Source organism: Tiliqua scincoides, chromosome 12 (assembly GCF_035046505.1).
Source record: "Tiliqua scincoides isolate rTilSci1 chromosome 12, rTilSci1.hap2, whole genome shotgun sequence".
Classification (NCBI taxonomy): Eukaryota; Metazoa; Chordata; class Lepidosauria; order Squamata; family Scincidae; genus Tiliqua; species Tiliqua scincoides.
This window is the reverse complement of record NC_089832.1, coordinates 14,314,786-14,325,062: the sequence shown is the minus strand read 5'-3', so window position 1 is coordinate 14,325,062 and position 10,277 is coordinate 14,314,786. Positions and strand designations below refer to the sequence as shown.

Sequence of the window (10,277 nt, the reverse complement as noted above, 5' to 3'; positions counted from 1 at the left end):
ATGTATGTTGGTGTACCTTGAGCCCCACTGAGTATAACAGGACTTACTCCTGAGTAGACATGCCTAGGATTATGCTGTGAGGCTGCAATCCTAGCCACACTTACCTGGGAGTAAGCCCCATTGAGTATAATGGGCCTTACTCCCGGCATTTCCTCCCAGAGGCACCTGAAGGGGGGGTCAGCACTCCGTGATCTACTCATTTTGCCTCGCGATCTACCGGTAGATCGCAATCCACCTATTGAGCACCCCTGGACTGAGGCATGGTTGCCTACTCATGAGTAAGCATGCACATGTGGCTCAGTTTCACTTTCTATAGGGCTCAATGCATTTTCCTTGTCAGCTACCAACTTGTCAGTTTCAGTTTCATGACCCACCAACACCGGTGGGCCCAACTGGTGGGTCCTGACCCACAGTTTGGGAAACACTAAATCACAATCTCATGCGCACAAATCATCCTAAAAATGCACAGAATCCCCCTCCTGGGAGAATAAAAAAAAGAATTCATTTTTTTGTACAGAAGCTTGTTTGGCTTCCCTTGAAAATTCTCAAACATTTATCCCAATCTGTACACAGTTTCATCCCAAGATCTGTACAGTGCTACCGTCTGGTCTTGTGACATTGTATTGGTGTCCAGACTGGCATTCTCCACTCTGAGTGAGGACCCAATCCTATCCCACTTTCCAGCACCAATGCAGCCGGAATACAGCCCCCAGGTAAAGGAACAAACAATCTCTTTCCTTGAGAAGGCCTTTATGACTGGCCCACCACCACCACAGAATGAAGTGCACTCTCTGTTCGCATAGCTGCATCGGTGCTGGAAAGTTGGTTAGGATCGAGCCCTGACTCTCTTACACAGACTGGTTCCATTTTGTTTCTGCATATGTGGGATCCATGAATTAACAGTTCAGGTGTACGAAAGATCCTCTAGTATGTTGAAAGGCAAACATATGTTACATGATTCTCAGAACCTTGTATCAAAACAGCTTCAACCCTGTGTGTGTGTGGGGGGGGGGGGGGTCCATGCACTAGGCCAGCTGAGGCAGTTGCCTGCAAATTGGCTCTTGCCCCTGTCTGCCTGCTTTAGTAGGTATCACTGCTCTTCCCACTCCCTGGCTGAAAGAAGAAGAGAAGAATGAAACAGAAGAGGAAGTGCGGAGGAAGAACAGTAGTGGAGTAGGATAACAGTGATCCTATTGTTGTTCTTGGTTTCCACCACCCAGAGTATATGTAGCAACTTAAGGTTTGAAAATAACCCTTCCTCCATCAAAATTGCTCTTCTCTAGTGGGAGGGGCCAGCCAGCAGCTCTCGGGCTCTTGAAAGGCACTCTGTTTTTCCCCAAAAACTGCAGATCTGAGATCCGAGGATTGTTTGTCAGGAGAGACAAACTCCTCCATGTGATGGCATGATTCCTGAGAAGATAAAGCCCGGCCAGGGGCTTTTCTCAGGAGATTCCACCGTCTTGGCAGCAGTGGTGAAGAATTCATTTTGAATCAAGCTGAAAGCCCCTGCAGGGAAAGACATTGAAAGACTTAACTAAGTGTTATTCCATTTGTGTATGGCTGGCGTGGACTGAGTAATTTGATTGCCTGATTTGTTTTCTTGCCGTGAGAAGAGGAGGAGGGGGGAAAGTTTCCCCCCCAGCTGTTTATCGGTGTGAGGAGAAATTGTAGAGTAGATTTACCAAGCTTGTTATGGATATATGAAAATATAATTACAACTTTACAACTTTGAATTTCGGTGGATTACAAATTAACTGTCCTTGAAAAGTTTGTGTATTGGAGCATTTATTGCCTTGGTTTGTTATTATCGTTTGGGAGTGCCTGAAGGAGCGGCTGGATGTTTTGGACATTCCTGCAGTCGGACATTCCTGCATTGCCAAGATTACAAGTCTAAACAAGATAAGAGTAATAGAAATAAAACTGAGCACCAGTGACTTCTAGTGACATCTAGTGGATTTTAAAATTCATTACAAGAACTGGATTTGTGTTTATAATTGAAGCAAGGAAGATAATATGCTGAGGACATCTAGTGGCCTTAAAGAACATTGTGAGCAGAAGGAAGGAAGATGGAGGGCAAAACAGTGAAAGTCCGAGGCTCGCCAGCGTCGGAGACGGGACTTGGGAAAATTAGTATAAGAGGAACCGAAAGGGAAAGACTGGAAACAGACTGTGCAAGACAACATAGAAACACTGTTGGTGATGGTACAGCAACTAACAAACCAATCTGTACAGACTCAAGCTAGTGTGGATGCTTTAACGAAACGATTAGATGATCTTAGTGGACAACTGATGGAGGTGAAAATTACATCAGAAGAAAATAAACAAAAGATTGAGAGATTGGGACAAAAGATAAGAAAAGATCAAGCTAAAATATTGGAGATAGAAGAAAATCAGCATGATGCGGAGACAACGTTAATGGAAATTCAGATGGACAGTGCAGCTCGAGTGGTGAGGATACAAAATATACCAGAGGAGAAAGGAGAAGATACATCGCAACAGATTGTCAGATTAATATCAGAATGGATTGATACACCGATGGATATCTAAAGAATTGGACGCAGTGAGAAGAGTGAGCACTTCTTATCTGAGAAAACACGAATTATCAAGAGAAATCCATGTGAAATTTATCAGAACCTTTTACAGAGATAAATTACTGAAGACCTCACAGGAAAAGGAATGAACAGTGAATGATAACAAAGTCAATATTTTGAGGCATGTTCCATGGAGAGTGAGGAAGAAGAGAAAATATGAAAACCTTACAAAATTTTTAAGAGAAAGGCAAATACCATACAGATGGCTTTCTCCAGAAGGTATGCTTTTTCAGTATCGGACACAGAGATATAAAATAAATTCAACAATGAAAGCAGAAAACTTCTTGAGTATAGTGATGAAAGATGAGATAAGAAAGGAAGAAAAGGAGGAAGAGAAATAGAAAAGAAAAGAATTAGAAGAATATAGACCCGAAATGGAGTCGGATGAAAAGAAATCAGATGATTTAGGAACAGATGAATCAGAGAGGGAAGAGCTTAGAGGAGCGAGTAAGAGGCGCTCATCAACAGCAACAAGAAAAAGACAAAAAGAGAGGAAGACCAGTAAAAAGAAACATGATGACTAATGAATAGGGCATTGTTGGGGAATAAAAAATTAGAAGTTTTTGTGGTTTCAGATAAAAAAAAAGATGTTGCCATTTATGTTAAAGAAAGATTGAGATCAAATTAATATTAGCATTATAAGATGGACTATTGGACTTTGAGATGTAAGACGAAACAGTAAAACAATGCATGATAAAATTGGGCATAAAATATAGGCCATGATATCACAATAGATCAATGGTAATAGATCTGGAAGTATGAAAAAAACTTATTAGAGCAATAAATTTTATATTATTTTAGACATTACCGATAAAGAAAATGATGTATACCTGGTTATTATGATTTTAACTATAGTGAGGATCTTATATGTTAGATATTTGAGGGATTCTAAAATATTAATGAAAAATGAATTTAGAGAAAATAATGAATGTGATGGAAATGGACAGACTTTTAGAAGTTTTGGATTAACAACGAAAACTGACACAAATTGAACAAGGGAATAAACCCTGCTAGGTTGAAAATGAAGTTTTAGAAATATATGATAGGGCATTTAGATGATTGTATTACATATATATTATCTATGATATGATACACGTATGATGAATGAAAAAAGAATATTAAGAGGTAAATTTAGAAGAGGAATTGATCCAGATATGTAATATTTATTAGTTTTAGTGATATATGATGATATACGATTTCCTGCACCCTTTGTGTTTTTTTGTGCAGTGAAGTGTGTTATGTTTTTTGTGTTATGTATTATGTGTATTTGTTTATAGTTGTTTTTGAAGAAAAGAAAAAGAAAAAAAAGAAAAAATTGCTCTTTTCCTAATATGTCAATTTCTTCATGCATAATGACCTTGAGGAGGGGTATGTGTGCTTTTAAATAAATGATTATCCCCATGTGGATTCCAAGGTAATACATTACAGACCTGTGAGATGACTGTACCATATGTCTCCCTGCACTTTGAATCTTTTCTCAAAGGATTGGAGGAGACCAGTTCCCTTTCACCATCCCAAAACCCACCCAGAGAAGCTCCCTGTTTAGCAAGGCCAATTCCATAGCCTCCAAAAAATACACATATAGATGAGGTAGGCATCTCTTCAATGACAGATGTGCCTACCTGATGGAAAGTGGTATTTAAATGGCAGAACAAAGGGAGCTGAAATTGCCTTAGGGAACGGGATCAGGTGAAGGTTAATCAAAGGAAATGACAGTTAAATGGTACTCCGGGCTCTTGAGACTGTACATGTGCATTTCACCGGAAAATATGTTGTGGGTTTCCTATAAAGAAATATATATAAACAGAAGCTAAAATAATAGATCAAAAAGAAACGTAATTTTCATGGCTGCCCCTTTGCAACCTGCACATTTTGTGTTCACAACGTCCATGGGCATAACCCAACATAACAAGTAGAACAAAGCAAAAAAAAAAAAGCCAGGATATTATTCCCTTTTAAAAAAAACTGTATTCTAAATAAAAACTAGAATATTTGATGCAGGTTGCACAAAGATGAGCTACCATAATTCCAACAGACAGACAGCACTTGGACATGGGTGTCTCCCTCCCTCTTTTACAGACACGGGTGTTCCAGTCAATCAGCTATGCTTAATCTTTTGCATCTCACAGCACACTGGCAAGGTGCTAAAAGTGTCAAGGCACACCATCAGCTTTTTCTTGACAATGGATAAGGCACACTGCTCTATCAGTAGGAGGCTCACATTCCCCCAATGGCCCTACTAATATTTGTAAATGATCCTCCCCCAAATGATCTCAGCACACCTGCGGACCATTCACAGCACACCAATGTGCCGGGGCACACCGGTTGAAAATTGCTCCCGTAAATTGTCAAGAATTAAGCTCACTGATGCTGGTTTTCCCAATCCAAAGGACTTGCACGCAGTGAGATTACACATACATGGTGGACAACCTTCAGTCTCGAAAGACTATGGTATAAGCCTACAGCACCTGGTATTCCCAGGCGGTCTCCCATCCAAGTACTAACCAGGCCTGACCCTGCCTAGCTTCCAAGATCAAGGTATAAGCCTACAGCACCCGGTATTCCCAGGTGGTCTCCCATCCAAGTACTAACCAGGTCTGACCCTGCTTAGCTTCCGCACCCGGTATTCCCAGGTGGTCTCCCATCCAAGTACTAACCAGGTCTGACCCTGCTTAGCTTCCCAGATCATGGTATAAGCCTACAGCACCCAGTATTCCCAGGCAGTCTCCCATCCAAGTACTAACCAGGCCTGACCCTGCTTAGCTTCCGAGATCATGGTATAAGCCTACAGCACCCGGTATTCCCAGGCGGTCTCCCATCCAAGTACTAACCAGGCCTGACCCTGCTTAGCTTCCGAGATCATGGTATAAGCCTACAGCACCCGGTATTCCCAGGGGGTCTCCCATCCGAGTACCAACCAGGCCTGACCCTGCTTAGCTTCCGAGATCATGGTATAAGCCTACAGCACCTGGTATTCCTAGGCGGTCTCCCATCCAAGTACTAACCAGGCCTGACCCTGCTTAGCTTCTGAGATCAGACAAAATCAGGCACGCGCAGGGTAACATATGAACCCGTTGACATACCTATTTTGAGAGGGGGACCAAAACCATTGTGTTATCCCCTTCCCTAACCGTTGTTCTGCTAATTTTAATATTTTCTAAAGAGCTCCACAGGTTGGATTGCAAAGGGGAATAATGAACAAACAGGACTGGTTTTCGGAGCTGCAGGGCCCAACTTGAATTTTTTTTTTTCCGGTGGATTCACAGGTACGTAGAATCTTAAAGATATTAATAAAACTTATTATAGACTTTATATCTCTATGGTAGAAGGGAAAGCCATCAAAATGTGCACTTAAAAAGTGCGTGCAAGGGAATAGACCAAATGGATCTGTGCACATTTTAATATAAAATTGCCCACATATAAGCCTACAAGTAAACAAACAAAATGTGTAGATTACCATTGAAAAGCTAATAGTTACAAAACAACTTATTTTCGTGACTCTGAAAGGGTTTAATAAAAATAATTGTTTTAGTTTTAAGAGCAGGACCCCAAGTGGAAGGAATTGATCCAATTTGGCTTAAAGTCGAGCCTCTGCATACAGAACACCTTTTGTACAAATAGCTTCTGATCCAGCTTTCGTACTTGAGAAGGCAAAACTAAGCCAGCTTCTGTATCGGGACAATCTACAACTCTGAAAGCTTGTCATTTTTTAAGTCTCACTTTGGATTAAAACTGAATTCAGTCTGGATTAAAGCTGAAGTAAAAATTTCACACAGATTCAAAAACTGGCAACATTTTAATTCTGGATTTTCGTTTTCAGACATCTTCAAATGTCATTTCTGAGACTTTGGAGGGATGCAATCACCAGCCAGAGCTCTTTAAGCCTGACAGTGAAATTTAAGGTCATTGTTTTAAGCAGTATCAGCTTGCCAAACTGCAAAAAAAAAATTGCCAAAATCTCTGCAAACTTGCAAAAATCCAGTGATTTCCTGATCAGAGAGTGCTGAACACAAACTCGACAAATTGGATATTCAAAGTTTTGCAAGCAAATTAGAGGCAGGAGAATTTATTTCTCCCTAGTTCCACTTCTACCCCACTCTCAATAGCTAAATGGCTTCTAATATCCATCCACCAACAACAGTAATTGATCCACTGGGTCAGATTTTTTTTTTAATGGGACAAGTAAATATGCAGCTGGAGATATATACAGCTAGTGAGGAACCCATTGCCAGCTGTTGTAGACTAGCTGATGGCAGTCAACTACCTTTTTTCTTATTTAAAAGCAGTTGTTTGATAGGAAGCCCAGCCTATTTGCACCTAACATGCTGCCTGTAAACATTTTGCATGATTAGGTTAAAGGCGAGGATGCCTCTCTAGGCAATCCCCAAGTCAGCAAGGGCTGGCTGCAGCCAGGTTCCAGAACCTAATAGTGCCTGGGGCGGGGTGATGCAGCAACGTCACCCCCGTGTCACCACATCGCCCCCATTCCTGTGTGCTACACCCCACCCCTGTCGAAATGGTTCCATTTCAGAGCCAAATGGAGGGGAGGGACAGCAGGAGAAGAGCCCAACTTCACGGCACTGACCACTTTACACGAAGAGACTGCGCAACCCCTGCGGAGGGGGTGCATGCTGCTCCAGTCTTCCCCTCCCGCTGTTTGGTGCCCCCTCAACTGGTTCCAGGGGCAGATGCCCCCACTTGCCACACCCTACATACTCCACTGGCTAGCTGCTCCCCACTATTGATGCCGCCCCAAACTGCAGCAGAGACAGTTAAGGAAAACTGTCAGCCATCCACTGTTCAAAAAGGTACCATCAATGGTGACCAGGTAGAAACTCTTGCCAGGAATCTGACAGCAGACAGGCAAGAGTTCTCCTGTATTGCCACCATTGGTAGCACTGAGCAGAATACAAACCTTTTGCTGCCCAGGTCCTGGAGGCCATGGGGTAGGTGGGTTTGCTGGCCTGTGTGTGCTCTCTGAAGCATAGTTGAGAACCCCGTTAGGTGGCCCTTGCATGGCTTTTGCCCTAGGAACCCCCCTCCACCCAAGCAGGAGCTATCACTGGTCATGCATGACCATGTCAAGATAGTAACAATTTCTAGAAAACACATAGAGGCATGCGTGGCTTAACAACCTTCCACTTAACGATGGACCGCATATACAACAGTGGTCAAAGCAAAACAAAGAGGTTCTTAAAGAGGTGGTCAGGTCTCCCATAACCTGCAGCTGCTGAAGCTGTTTTTGCATCAAAGAGGTTTTTAAGGCAAAGAAAAGCCAAACTATCTCCAGTAGACCCATACAGCAAAGCTGTGCAGCCAGCTCTGGCAGGGAGTGTCTGTTTACACAACAAAGGCACTAGATTGGGCTGGCTGTTTGCTTAATGACCTAATCACCTAACAACGGGGGATCGGAGAAGGTATCCCCATTGTTAAGTGACACACACCTGTATTTGAGCTTGAAATCCAACGGCCTCATGAGCAGATCAGCCCCGAGTACAAAATTATTCAAATGTGATATTCCTTATTACCGTGCTTTGACCCACGCATACGGGGAGGACACGTCAGTTGCTCAGTTCCATTCCCATATGTGGATGTGGTCAGCAATGATTGGTGGAGGACTAAAGGGGGAGGGTGTTCAGAGCTGGTCCTGAGGTCTTCAAGGGCCATTCTGCTCTGACAGGTGAACTAATTCCTCCCAGTTAAGGGTCCCACATTAAGGGGGTTAGAGTTCGAGCAGGACTCACTGCATTCATCAATCTGTGGCTGGTATCATTAGTAAACCATGACCTTCTTTACTTCCAGCTCTTGTGTCATGTGTGCTTTGTGGAGAGATACCTGGTTTTAGTATTAGTATTAAGAGTTTTGGGGGTTTTTGTTTGTTTTTTGCACTAATATACTAGAAAATGTTCCCATGCTAAGCCTAACGAAGTACATCTGATCTTAAGTCAACCTATTGCTTTACCCACCCACCCCCAAAAAAGATTATAAGCCCAGAGCCATTCCTCCTCTGTTGTGCTAGCAATTGATTCTGAATGCACAGGTTGATACGGTCTAACACATGTTCATAAATGCTCAAAACTAATTGATTTCTCCTATGCACACCTGGCATCATCAGTGCTCATAATAAAAGTGTATACTAGTCTTTAGATGTGTTGTTTTTTTTTAATCTACATTTGTGACCAAATCTTCCAGTCGTAACTCTAGGCAAAGGAAACAAGAGGTCTGTAGATCAGCTTATTAGGAAGGCGGGATGGATTTTTAAAAAGTTTTCTTTTCTCTAGTGAGCACTGATGTTTTGACTCCTCAGTATAACAGCTAGGCAGATCTATGGGCTTCGGCTACAGTTCAACACACAAGAGTTGGCAACACTTAAATCCACTTATATGAAATTCTGCGTACTTAAAATTCCATGCTGGAGTGTGGTATCTGAGGCTGAAACTAGATGTTATACAATATATCTGTGGATGCCACCAAAAATATCAGTTGCATATTTTGTTATCCCTTTCCTCGGTATCACCTCCTGAAACTTATCTATGTCCTGACATCACAGGGTTTCTTATTATTTATAAGAATAATAAGGGTTTCTTATATTTACTTGTTTTAATGCCTTCCTCCCATCATTCCCCACCTAGCCAAGCAGCCGCCAATGTCATGTCAACACAAAGGTAAGATATTCTAGAGGCAGAGTTGTCACTATGGTTGGCATCACCCAGTTCAAGTGGGTATACTCTACATTACAAGCAGCACAGAAAGTTGTGACACAGGAGGAGCTCTCCAACATGGATAAAATAACACCCTAGCATAAAAACATAAGACCCTTGCTCGAGTAGGCCCAGGGCGAATCTAGTCCAGCTTTCCTGCATCTCACAGTGGCCCATTCGACACACAAAAGTCCTCACACAGGGAGCGCACAAGACCACAAGATACTTGCATCTCGCTGCCACTCCCCTGCATCTGACATTTGATTTACCCTCTCACATCCCCCCCAAAGACACCAGACTGCACTTGGGTTTAACTTGGGCCACTTGATTAAACCCAAGTGACAATTTTTAATGCATGAAACCTACTGTCCCTCCCTTACCAGTCTGGGGTAGGCAAAAAAAAAACACTTGTTCTCCATCTTGACAGCAACATTCAACAGCCATTAGACACATCTGAACCACTGGAATTAATTTCCAGGTTTTTTTTTTTCTTTAAGTGCCAACTGAATAACCCTGGACAAATGCAAACAGTATTAATCTTGTTCTTTTTGTTGGCAGTATCACAAAGAGCATTTTTCAAGTCACGAGCCCCTTCTAGAGCCAGCTATAAATGAATGTTACTTTTCATCATCAAATAGTAATTTAAAAGTTCAAGCACAGGCTATGTTTTCTTTCAAACGTTACCAGGGATGGATTTAACTATCTAACCAGCAGAGATGACGTCTAGATATTGGCCTGCATGACCATCATATTTACTGTACGAGAACAGACAACTAGATACATTTCAGGCAAAATACAGTGGGAGGTTAGTAACCGCAGTTCAACATCTTTGGATTCCACTATCCGCTGACTCTAAGCCCGGGCCTCAGAGGGCCTCCAGGATGACTGAAAGTGGCTTTCAGTCATGCCTAGGGGGTGGGCCGTGGTGGCCTATGGAGTGGGCCACAGGCCTGGCATGGCAGGGAGGCTTATGGAGTGGGCTGCA

At 42.5% G+C, this 10,277-nt stretch overlaps 1 pseudogene; it reads right to left on the bottom strand.

Annotated features, from left to right (window-relative positions):
• Nucleotides 1–5,547: 5,547 nt before the first annotated feature.
• Nucleotides 5,548–5,670, bottom strand: LOC136663450 (5S ribosomal RNA; annotated as a pseudogene).
• Between the last annotated feature and the right edge of the window lie 4,607 nt (nt 5,671–10,277).